The 13,345-nt window shown below is 36.6% G+C and overlaps 1 protein-coding gene across 1 annotated transcript in view; it reads right to left on the bottom strand.

Annotated features, from left to right (window-relative positions):
• Nucleotides 1-10,408: 10,408 nt before the first annotated feature.
• LOC106079503 (octopamine receptor beta-2R-like) overlaps nucleotides 10,409-13,345 on the bottom strand; it is a 103,577-nt gene continuing 100,640 nt past the window's right edge. Inside the window, exon 2 of the mRNA XM_056018274.1 lies at nucleotides 10,409-11,479. The gene's annotated coding sequence lies outside the window, so the exon portion shown is untranslated. The remainder of the gene's footprint in view (nucleotides 11,480-13,345) is intronic.

Here is a 13,345-nt window from a genome sequence, read left to right as displayed (position 1 = left end):
TATTTCAGTCTTTTTACTTTGTAATATTTCTTATAAGTCTGTAATATTACTTATAAGTTACTTCATAAATAAAATCATTAAATTTACTATCAAATTTTGTTATGCTATTATTTTAGGTGTTAGTATCCTTTTACCTTTACCTATCCCTTAGTCTATTGGTCTGTTGGGGCACCATGCAAGATTTTTGGACCGTCTTTCTCCATTCCTCCCTGTTCTTTGCCCTGTTTAAAACCTCTTTCAATGGCAGGCCCGTCCATTCTTTAATGTTGTCCTCCCATCGCTTTCTCTGTCTGCCTCTTCTTCTTTTTCCTGGTACTGTTCCCTGAAGGAAGGTCTTTGCGAGCCCCGAAGATCTTGTAATATTACCATAGATTTTAAGCTTGTGTTTTTTCACAGTAGTTTGCAGGTCATCATGGGGTCCGATCGCTGCAGTAACCCTGTCTCTAATCTCCTGGTTTGTGATGTGGTCTTTGAATGTGATGCCTAGGACCCTTCTGTAGCATCTCAATTCCATTGCTAGGATCCTCCTCTCTAGCTCTGCAGTCAGCGTCCAAGACTCACAAGCTTATAAAAATGTGGCCATGACCAGGGAGCGCATCAGTCTGATTTTAGTGCCGAGGGCTAAGCTTTTGTCTTTCCATATTAGTTTAAGTTTTGAAAGTGCTGCTTTGGAGTGTGCAATTCGGGCCAGTAGTTCGGGTTTTGTTCCCTCATCTGAGACAATAGCTCCGAGGTATTTGAAACTACTGACACTAGTCAGCTTTTCACCTCCAATACTGATGCCCTTTACAAAGCCCTGTTGGCTATTGGTCATAATTTGTTTTTTTTTCTGCATTTATTTGCATGCCATATGCTGCGGAAGTCTTGTCAATGCGCATCACAAGGTCAGCTAGTTCTTCTTCTGTCCCTGCTAGGCAATCAATGTCATCTGCGAAGCGCAAGTTAGTGATTCTTCTTCCTCCAATGCTTACAGTACCTTCAAATCCCTGGAGACTATCTTCCATCATCCTTTCAAGGGAGATGTGTAAGAGTGTTGGTGAAAGTAGTCTGCCTTGTCTTACTCCAACTGTGGTTCTGAACCAGTCCTCCTAGTATCCTAGGCAAATCCTAGGTGACCAAATTTGAACCATATATTACTTAAGCTAATAATGCTTTTATATCTTCCCCTACAATAATGAAACGGAACATTTCAATATTACTACAGTCTTAGCTTCCGATTTAGCAATATCAAAATTAATTTAAACTATGCCATTTACACACAATTTTCTCTAAGATGTAAAGTAAACAATGAATAGTATTCTCTCCCTTGAATTGAAAATGGTAACTTAATTAGTGCTATATTCTTAGCCAGTGGTCATTGTACTACTATATAGATGTCAAAGTTAGTCACTAAATGCTCAGGCTAAAATAAGAATTTAAGCCTGTCAAGAGTAAATGCTTCATATTTTTCGCTCAGTCATCGCATATCCATACAAAAAATGTGCACTTGATTAACTTTAATGCTAAGATAAGAGAAGAAAAAAAAAACACTTATTGTGACAACTTTTACTTATATCCTTCTCTTATATCCATATCTCTTCCTTTACTTTTATAAATATATATATCCTCAGTCCAGCTTTACTTTCATAAATACCAAATGTGAAGAGAATTTATTATCTTTATAAAATAGAAAACCTAAAGGGAAAAAAAAAAAAAAAAAAGATTTGACCTGTTTAAGTTTTTGGACAAAAGTTAGCCAGCTTGATACCCAACCACATCGCTGGCTGTGTGAGAAAGGCGATGTGGACTTACTGAAAGGCTAAGCACAAGGAAGTGTGGCAATAAGCAGACGTATTCATACTTTTTATAAAACTTCTCAATCTTTTTTGACAAGAGGATTAGCACCACGCTTTTCTCGTATATGCTTTCTCTTTCTGTTTATAGTCTCTAATTGGGGACACGACGACTTGAAGAAGGTGGTGAGACTAGAGATAGTTTAACTAAATCAGGGTTTCTCACAATTTTACAAAGGACGCCCCCACCCCATTTAGATCAAAAAATTAAATTCGCTCTCCCCCACCCCTTTTTTTTCTTTTAAATTTCAGCCAGTCTCTGGTAATACAGTAAAGTCCCTCAGCTGGGTCCGGATCGGAGCCCCGTCGCTAAGCATTTTACTCCGATCTGAGCTTTAGAACCGTATTCTCCTTGAGTCTACAACGCACTATGTCTCCTATTAGGAAGGAAAATAGATTTAAAAAGTGTGAACCGATACTAAAATGTAACAGACATTTTAGAATGTACGCTACAAATTATCCTAATAGTTGTAAAATCAGAAAGAAGTCTTGAAACCAAACTGTTTTCATCATGCTAAAGGCTAAAAAAAACGATGGTTTGTCACACTGGATAAATTTGACCGTTCTTATCAAAGAAGAAGAGAAGAATTTAAAAACGCATCGACAAATAAAGTATTGAAAAGTTTTCTTAAAAAGAAAAATGTTGAATCCTGCTTGTTGTAGGCTCTTGTCGCGAATAGAAATTAAACTATATATTATTTGGATAAAAAATACTAAATTTAATAATCTAATGTTTTCTAATTTTCATACTTCTATTTAAATTAATTAATGCTCAAATATAAATTTATAACTAAAAAGCAAATTAAAAAAAAATTTAATCCTTAAAAAAAATACGCGTCCTGAACCAACCCCTTAATTAAAAAACGTCCCGCAAGGGACGCAAACTACATTTTGAGAAACACTAAACTAAATGTTATCACTCCACTGTCTGACACTCTGTAACATATGGTAATAATGGTGTTAAACCTTTCCAGACATTGTTTTTTTTTATCGGAAAGCACGTCAGTAAAACGTAGAAATGTTCGTTTATGTTAGCTTTCAAAACTAAGTCACCAAAGTAACCCCCAACTTGGTGGCCGAAAAGAAGAAAGTGAAAGTAGGGCCGCCCACGTATAACATGGCATGGCACCTTCTTAGAAGACCTAAACTTTGTGGGCACCAGCTGGGAAGGGGCTGTGGAAGTCGCCTATGTTCGATCTTTGCAGAGAGAGTTTTCCACCTTATAAGTCGAACGGCGCGTGAGGACTTAAGCCAAAGTCTACCTAAGATTAAAACTTAAATAGCAAAGACAGTCAGCACTAATTCTGGCGGAGTTCAAGTAATAGAGATCAAATTCTTGACTACAGCTTTGGCGATTTTTGACTTTTTTAAAAAGAGTCGTCCTTCTATTTATTCAATTATATTTATATTCTCTATATGGTATTAGCTTCCAAAGTGGAGGCTCTGTGGCTGAGCGGTAAAGCGCTTGGCTTCTAAGACGTAGGTCCTGGGTTTGAATCCTGTTGAAAACTGGAATTTTTAATTTCGGAATCTTTCAGCGCCTCTGAGTTCACCCAGCTCTAATGGATAACTGCCATTAGTCGGGGAAAAGTAAAGGCGATTGGTCGTTGTGATGGCCACATGGCAACTTTACATCGTCTGCTCTATAGATCGCAAAGCCTGAAAAAGGAACTTCATTTTTTTTTCTTTTTGAATTATTAGCCAATTTTGAAATGACAAGTAAAGTTGCGCCAATTCTGGGTACTCAGATAAAAAGCAAGCAGAGGCTGGCAATATTTGACGACCTAATTAAACGCTAATTGCAAATCGATGTCTTTATTTCACAGCAGACGAACTGAACGTAATTGTGTATTAACAAGATGTGTTGTCAACATTCATTCTGTGCTGATTAAAAATAGATGAGATAAAACGGCATTGCTTATAGTGTAACGGAGATATTTATAGTCCAAAGATAGACAAATCATTACTTGGGACTATCGATGCATTACTACAATACAAAGCTGATTGTCATGGTAGATATCCTGGTTTGAAGTAAAGTGGATGTCTGATGTTAACTTGGAATATAGGTTTGAAAACTGCGCCCTAGTATGCCATTTAAAGAAAGAAAAAAAAAAGGGGGGGGGGATGAAAAGTGAAAAGATAGATGAAGGAGGGAATATTGAGAAAGTAAGTGAGGTAAGGAGAGAAAACATTAGAGGGGGGAGTAAGAAAGAGAGGGATTGTGAAGAGGAGAGGTGGAGACAAATTAAAATACATACTGAGAGTAGCGAGAATTGAGGTTTCAAATTTGATAACAAGCAAAATATAAAAATACTTTTAAAATACTTATATAATGGAAAGAACTGTTCAATTACTGTCATACCTCTCAATACTGCATGATTTATTTCCCGTTGTTTGTACAAAACACATTTAATTAAATACCACAAATTAATTAACTAACTGGTTGATTTCTTTTTATTGACGCATGTTTTTGCTATCGGCAATGAATAATTGTGCAAAATTTCAACTTTTTCCGAGAATGGGAATTTTATGAAAAAGAAAACGTGAAAAAAAAATCTTACCAGACAGACAGACGGAGTGAGTTCATATGATCTTTCTAAAAATGTAAATCAAGTTCTATAATCTAAATGAGAATAACACGAGTGCCTGTTCTTGGGCTGCATTGATGCCTGTCCCACGTAAGTCTACTAAAGATCTTTTTTTTTAACCAGAAAGAAACATATCACGAAATTCACTTACTGTGTTGCCCAATCTCGCTTTAAGTCAGCGATTCTCAACCTTTTAGGCTCGGAGACCCCTTTTTACACCCCCCTCCCAACTTTGCCACGACCCCCCCCCCCCCCCGCAAACACACACAGCAATAGAAGAATAGACAAAATAATCCATTTTTTTATGGTCTTATGCGACCCCTGGCAAATCGTCAATCGACCCCCCAAAGGGGTCGCGATCCACAGGCTGAGTACCCCAGCTATAAGTGATCAAATTTGCCATTTTATGCACTCACAGCTTTCCCCATTAAACGGTCGTTCAGTGCATGTCACGCACTTTTTTTTTAAAATATTATTATTACGCGTCTAAGTGCTTCACCAACTTCTCCCTGACCAAAGTTATTGCGCTGCTACGATATCAATGAATAACTTTGTTTAATGCGTTTACATCTGAGTCATGCATTTGTTATGACTGCTGGACTTCTAGGCCTACACGAGTCATCGTGATGACGCATTCTTTCACACTAGGAAATGCTCATCTGGGGTGTAGCAGTGCGGCCACGAAAACAAAGAGTTAGGATGTGTCTGCCCTATATTCTTTTCACGATTGCCTGTTTTGTTACATCTCTATAGAGACCGTCCAAATAGTGGCTATTGTCCCACACACGGGTGATTCATTTTACCGAATTTACCACACTATTCACAATTTAATGAGCATGATTTTAGATATTTTTTTTTCGTGATCCACTTGTTGGTCAGTCAGTGGCGTATCTAATTTTGTTTTACGAAATGGTTGTGTTGAATGCTGAGTGGAAAGTAAACTTATATAGGAATTCATATATTCACCTTGCGATTATTCTTAAAATCACTGGATCTGTGTCACTTTGAACAAAAACTATCGTAAGTTAAACACTGGTCGGGACGTAGTATTCGCTACGCCTCTGAGTATAGAGTGGAACTTTATTCGCTACGCCTATTTGTATTGGCTGGAACTTATTCGCTACGCCTTTTGTGTAGGCCTATAGCGTGGAACATTATTAGCTACGCCCCTGAGTATTGGCTGGAACTTTATTCGCTACGGCTTTGTGTAGGCCTATAGCGTGAACTTTATTAGCTACGTCTCTGTGTATTGGCTGGAACTTTATTCGATACGCCTTTGTGTAGATGGGAATGGGAATTTATTTTTACCTATTTTGAGTGACTCAAAAGACCGGAACTTAATTCGCTAGTTCCATGTCTATAGATTGTAGATTGGAACTGTTTTCACTACTCCTTTAAGTATAGAGTGTAACTTTATTTTTTATATACAATTTGAGTTCCTAACAAAAATGTCACATCCATGTTGTCTTATAATTCTTGTTGCGCCAGGTAATAGTAATTACAGTAATATTTTATTCATTAAAAAAAAATTGTTAATAAGTTTTAGGTTTAGGTTTCATTGTTAATTTATTGTAGGCTAATATTCTAACGTATAAATTATTTTTTAACTTAGTTTTATAAGTTTTAGCAGATTTTTTTTTAGAGACGAAGATTATTACATCCCAGTTCAGACTTCCTGCTGGAGGAAGTAGATGTCCATTCGCAGAATTCGAACTAAGAACCTTCGTGACGAGAGTTTGAACTGCATCACACAGGACCAGGCATCCATACATGTAGGCCTATCTTAAGGGAAGAAATAATCATAAAAAAAACAGTTTCAATTATAGAATACTTTATTTTCATTGTAACAGATTTATTTATGTAATAAATAGTTAAATCAGAGAGTAAAATATAATACATTTATATATCGTCACACAAAGACCTATGTTATATACACAACAAGGAAAAGTCCAAAGAAATAAAGTAACAAATGAAATATAACTCAGTCGTTGAGGACTTTTTATTGCAGTGGAACATTCTGAACGAATCATTCCAGAGCGATTAACATAGGCCTACATGTGTTTACACAGCTATAAAGATTGTTCCATATTATTAGCATAGCAAGTATATTAAAAATTCGAATTTATAATTACATTTCAATGAAACAAACAATTATCAACTCTGACCATTCTCCTACTCCCACCCGCTTATTGCATTGATTAGAAATATTAAAGAGGTTCACGTTCATATAGGCTAGTGTCCAAAGTATAACTCATTCATTCAAAACACTAAAGCAAAGCATTTCCTGGATTATGGACCTTTACGAAACGTTGTTTAAACCAAGACCTATCGTCATAGAGGGCCCGAAAAGTGACCTGCAACGTCACAACATGTGGGCATCGGAGACCAATATCTCGTTGTCACGTCACAGGTCTGTATTACCTGGCAACGATCTCCACTGCCCACATTCTATAATGAATGGTCTCGTTTAAACCCTGCTGGACCTTAAAACTGTTAAGAAAGATCAAATGGAAACATTTACATAGCAATACTATTTCCTCTTAGATCACTCTTAGTATTCTCCTCACATGTGAACGTGAATAATAAATAATTAATAACAAGGTTTTTAAGTTGGTTAATGAGAAATGCAGTATTTCACTGACAACGTAGCCCCAGTTGCGACCTACATATTTTGCCAAACTCTGTGCAGACTTAACCGTTGTCTGTAATTAATAACAAGGTTTTTAAGTTGGTTAATGAGAAATGCAGTATTTCACTGACAACGTAACCCCAGCTGCGACATACATATTTTGCCAAACTCTATGCAGACTTAACCGTTGTCCGTCGGTGGTCGATTTAGGTTCTCTTTTAACCGTCTGCATCTGTTCTAATCAATTATCTCACCTTAGTTGTTATGTTTCTTTTATCCTATAATCAATTACAGACATTCGTATCTTATCATTTACGGGTTCGAATCTTGGCGATGACTGGGATTTTAATTTCGGGATCTTTAGGGCAACTCCGAGTCCACCAAGCTCTAATGGATAACTGACATTGGTTGGGAAAAATTAAAGGACACCCTCGTTAACCGTGGGCCACAGAAACGGATGACCTTTACATCATCAATATAAGTTGCATATTCAAATATTGGTCTAAGCAAGGCTAAATAGGCTTCTAGTTTATGTTATTGATTGATTTGTAAAAATTTCAATTAAAATTTACAGTTACTATTCTATAAACAAAGCACATTTAATTGTATACGATATTCTTTCAAGTTTCCATGGAACGGTAGTTATGTAATTTTTTTGTCAATGTTTGTTTAAGTCTTTGTCTTCAGACAGACGAAAAAAGCTTTTGCATGGTTGATTCCTTTATAGGGAGAGTACTTTGAGCATTCTTTAGTAATGTATTAGTCATAATAAAGACATTACGAAACATTCAGTATAGTGACATTCTAACTTGGGGAATGGAGGAATGACGATTTGCCACGGTAGTCCCGATAGACCCAAAATAATTGTGTATACAGCATATAAATTAGCGAGTAAAAATGTCCCGAACCTGAAAAACACGTCTAATGCATTTAGATTTAAAAATTGTACAGGAAAAAAAAACAAGGAATTTTTTTAAAATTTTTCCCTCTGTATAACTCTTAATGAGAAACAGGAAGTTGTATGTTTTTTTTTTTTTTTCAAGCACAAATCATATAAAAATAGCCAACATGCTGTTGCTTTATGTTGCTATGGCGACACACAAGCGATGCAGTAAAAGCTTATAAAAAACAACTACCCGTCATAGAGTGAGCTGAACTGCCTCGATCAAATCTTGCTAACTTTTCACTTGTACCAAATCTATTCCAACCGATTTTTTTCTTTGTTGTGTATAGATAGCTATATGCCATTGATGGTTTTGATGGTTGATAACATAACAAGCAGGAAGATATTAAAAGTAATTGCATATTGTGAATGAGACGTTACACAATGTCTGGAGTTTCGGGAGGATGTCTTGGCATTTCAATGGACCTCATTTACCAATCGTAAACAAACAACATTTAGCCACGTGATTCTCTATATCTTCTATACAAAAATATTTAATCCATAAAGGCTGTCACGTGATAAGTTTTTTTTTCATTGTTTTATCAATATTATCACGTGGCTAAATGTTGTTTGTTTACGATTGGTGAATGAGGTCCATTGTGTTTTAACACACAAACACACACACATACATCACACACACACACATACGCCTGTGCATATTTAAAAAGTACATAATAATCGGAAATACATTTGAAAGTAATAGTACCCCTTCACATGGGCGTAGCCAGGGGGGGGGGGTTCTTGGGGTTCAAACCCCCCCCCCGAAATGAAATCCCCCCCCCCCAGCAGGGGGGGGGGGACGGACTTAAGTGACTGATTGTTGCTTTCATTTTGTTTATTTTAGGTGAGATTTTAATACTAAATCATCACTTACCACAGCACAGCAGAGGCAGTTTTGAGTTAAAAACCCTCTACCAGGGGGTTTTGAGTTTAAATCCCCCTACCAGGGGGTTTTGAGATTTTTAAAACCCCTATCAGGGGGTTTTGAGATACAAATCCCTCTACCAGGGGGCTTTGAGTTTAAAACCCCATACAGGGGGTTTTGAATTTTAAACCCCCTATCAGAGGTTTTTGCAGTTAAATCCCCCTCTTCTATAAAACAAAACAAAAAAAATGCAAACAACAATCCCCAAATTCCAACAGCACAGTTGAGGAAGATTTTGATTTTAAAACCCCATCCAAAATTTACGATAACCCCATCTTCAATTAAAAAAAAGCAAATTACACACTCAAAATTCTATGAGCGTAGCCAAAGGGGTTTTGAGTTTAACCCCCCTCCCCCTTCCAGTTGGGGTTTTAAGCTAAAAAGTACCTCTTCAATATTAAAGAAAGCAAATTACACACTATAAAATCTATGAGCGTAGCCAAAGGGGTTTTGAGTTTAAATCCCCCTCCTCCAGATGGCTTTTTCTGTAAATTTTAAAACCCCTCCAGATGGTTTTGAGTTTAAAATTCCCCTACAGAGCGTTTAGAATTGAAAACCTCTCTCTTCAATATTATTTTAAAGCAAACTACAGTCACCAAATTCTATGATCGTAGCTAAATTGGGTTTTGAATTAAAAACAAAACAAAAAAAACCCCAGAGATTTTTTAGTATAAAACCCCTCAACAGATGATTTGACGAAAAAACTTTCCTTTTCCATATAAAATCTAAAGCTAAATACAGCCATATAATTTCAAGAGCGTAGTCAAGAAAGGTTACAGATTTCTTCCAGTGGCTTGGGCTCCATTAATTAAGTGTGAATAGTCTTCTACCGAAATTGAAAAACATTAAATGTGTCTCAACAAAGATGGCTAAGACAGATTTTAGGAGTCAGTCATAGAGATCGGGTCTAAATCAAAGAAATCATATGCCGAACTGGGAGTCGAATCCTTAGTAAGGTTGTGACAGAGCGTCGCATGAGGTTTTGCGGGACATGTTTTCCGACAAAATGAATTACGCAAAATAAGAGTTGCGGTAACAGCTTGCCGGAAAATGCGCCGAACGGCGCGAGAGGGTCTAAAAAGTCAATAAGAATAGCACATTAGGTTTTTGAAATAAAACTTTTTAATAGCAAGATAATGCACTGTAGATACCTCAGAATATGCATTTTGTTGGCTTTCAATACCAGAAATAGTGCTCGGCGGCTTTCAATACCAGAAATATTGCTCGGCGGCGGGGCTTCGCCCCGCGCTGGGGGAGCGCTGCGACCTCCCCCAGACCCCTTTGCTAGCAAGGGCGGGGAGTCTACAATAAACAATAAACGTCTTCCGAAAGGGTCAGAATGTTATAAAGATTAATTATGTACACACACACACACACATATATATATATATATAATTTGTTTTTCGCGGGGGGGGGGGGTCGGGGGGGAGAACCCCCAAAACCCTCCCCGAAAAAAAATCCTGGCTACGCCCATGCCCCTTCAATAGGCTACACCTTTTTTATAATAACAAAAGAACGAGTAATTGGAGCAGAGATTAGAGTGCAATTTTCTGAATCATAATGAATTAGTTCGACTACAGGAAAGAATACATGTTAGATCCATCTTTATATGCACACTATCTTATCTTATCTTATCTTATATAATACAGACGTTACTTCAAAAAAGAAGATGATTACGTCCTACGCATCATGCATTTAGTCATGCATATTAACCAATGACTTAAATTCTGCCAAGTCACTGGTTTTCCTGGCTAGCTCAGGCAACCCATTCCATGCTCTAATAGCACTAGGGAAGAAGGAGTATTTGTACAAATTTGTCCTAGCATATGGGACGAGGAATGTGCCTTTATCTTTGTGTCTTTCAGAGTATTTTATTAAATTTTGTTTTTGTATTTGAAGATTATGGTTCAGTGTTTTATTTATGATTGCTACTTTACTTTTGAGCCTTCTGTCCTGAAGGCTTTCTAAATTTAGTGATTTTACTAAAGGTGTTACTCTAGTCAAATGTGAATATTCGTTTGTTATGAATCGCACTGCTCTATTTTGTGTCTGTTCCAGTTTCTTAATGTTTTCTTGAGTTGAGGGGTCCCAAACGGAGGATGCATATTCTATTATTGGCCTAACCAAGGTTAAATAACATTTTAGTTTTATGTTCTTATTTGATTTATAGAAATTTCTTTTAATACCCTTTCTTTAATTATAAATGTTCGTTTTTAAATAAAAGATGACAACAATACAAGTTGCAGTTCAAAGTCTTCGAACCAATGGACATCTCAGCCTACTGAGATCTGGAAATAGAAGCTTATTTCAACAAAGTCGATATTTGGGGAAATAAAGTAATTTAATACTTTCAAAATTAGATTTTTAATTAGTATGAAATCTATAATCTAAGAAACTGAAATTCAGAAATGATTTTTTTTTTTTTTGCTGATGTGGTTTTCCAGAAAGACTTTGTTTTAAACAAATGTAGTAAAAAATAGTTGATTAGTGTTAAGATCCTCAGAAGTTAAGTGTGTTTCGTTCATTCTGGCACATGTCACACCAATCAGACTACATCTGGATCTGAAAGAAAAAAAAAACAAAATCTTAATTAAATAAAAAAAAATAATAACAACAAAAACAAAACAAAAAAAAAATAAAAATGTAATTTACGAAAGTCGAATCTCTGTAGACTATTCTAGACCACAAACATCAACACATTAATCATTAAAAAAAAGATTACACAAAATGTTTGTGTTTTCAAACAAACTCGAATACACCCCATTGAGCCCACCCATGAGTCATGTATTTGGTAAATTGTGCAGTTGAACAGGCAGGTTTCAATATTATCAGCGGGAATAGCAGACGCTATTAAGAACTCTCTGTCAATAACCGCAATCTTATCTCCCTCCATACGAAATAGATATGTTGCAGACATGATTGTATGACTGTACTGTTTAACCGGCTGGCTTTGTTGTTATTATTATTAAGCCTACATTGTTAATATTCAAAAGTATTTAATAAACTGTATATATCGTTAGGTGTTCGCCTGACCTAACGAATGGCTTCCATGTCATGCGGTATGGGCGCTAGTAATTTTTTCGGGATATCTCAATGGTACCGGGTTCATACTCTTCTAGCTGCCACCCCCCCAGTCGTCCAGCGAGACGTTTGGACTAGGACGTAGATTATCTTGAACTCTGAAAGAACATCCAAAACATGTACAACATTTTACAACAAACAACTTATCATCTGATTGATGGTTGAGCTACGACCAAGGGCTGGGTGATAAGCCAAACTATCATTCATGGTGTCAGGACGAAGTCTTTTTCTTTGACCAAGTGTCTTAAGAGCTTTTAGTTTAAATAAAGCTGTCGCAGGGTTTAGTTGGATTTAAATGGATGATATAAGTGAAACAATTACTATTTGTGTTAAAAGTAGCTCCTTCACACGCATGCATAAAAAACGCACACCTGTTCTTTCTCATTCTTTGTCCCTCCCATATTCCACCCATATCTATCTTCACTAGCCTTCTCTTTCTCCCTCTCTTTTCTTTTTTTCTTGTTCACTCTTCTTCCTCTCCCCCCCTCACTCTCTCTCTCATTCCCTCTTCTCTCCATCTCTCTCTTACAATTTCTTGATCTCTCTCTACTCTTTTCCTACTCCTACTTTTTAATCGTTTCAATCCTAAATTTTTAAGACCTTCTTAAGCTTACTTTACAAAATAAATAAATGAAACAATAAAAGAAAATACATTTTTTTAAAAGGAATATACCTCCATTCTAAAATAAAATAAAAATAAAAAAAAATAACTAAAAAAATATTTGGTTCAAACCGAGTATCGAAACCGCGATTTTGGCACCTCCATCTGCGTTGCCGACATTTGAGGCACCAAGCTTGAAGTCGGGACTAGCGAAACCCAGAAAATGTTGACTATGTCCTTCAAAGCTGCATACTACATCAATTGGCCCGAACAAGACCTATAGAACAAAAACTATACGGAGAACTGCCTGATCTAGAAACCTCTGAGCGGTTCATCTCATATATAGACATTTACTGATATCCTCCGACATGAAAATGACGAAGAAGAAAGGCCATCATTCACTTCTCAACCTAATGCTAGACTTTTTATTACAACTAGTGATAATGTCCATGTCTTTGATTCCATAGATTAAGGTTGGGTGCAGTGTTTCACATGACTACGCAAACCCAGATGCGACCTGCATATTTTCCCGCATATCATGCAGACAAAGCGATTGTCCGCCGGAGGGGGGGGGGTCTATGTAATTTTTTTCTCATCTTCTGCGCCTGTCTACATCTAATGCTATTCTCAACATAATGCAAGACATCTTATCACATCTAATACTCTTCACTTAGAAAAAAAAACAAAGGTTAAAGGTCATGAAGATCAAAGATCATTATTATTCTGTAAGAACCTTTACATTCCAG

This window comes from Biomphalaria glabrata, chromosome 1 (assembly GCF_947242115.1).
Source record: "Biomphalaria glabrata chromosome 1, xgBioGlab47.1, whole genome shotgun sequence".
In the NCBI taxonomy this organism is placed as follows: Eukaryota; Metazoa; Mollusca; class Gastropoda; family Planorbidae; genus Biomphalaria; species Biomphalaria glabrata.
Note: the sequence above shows the minus strand (reverse complement) of the source record. Positions and strands in the feature narration are given on the sequence as shown.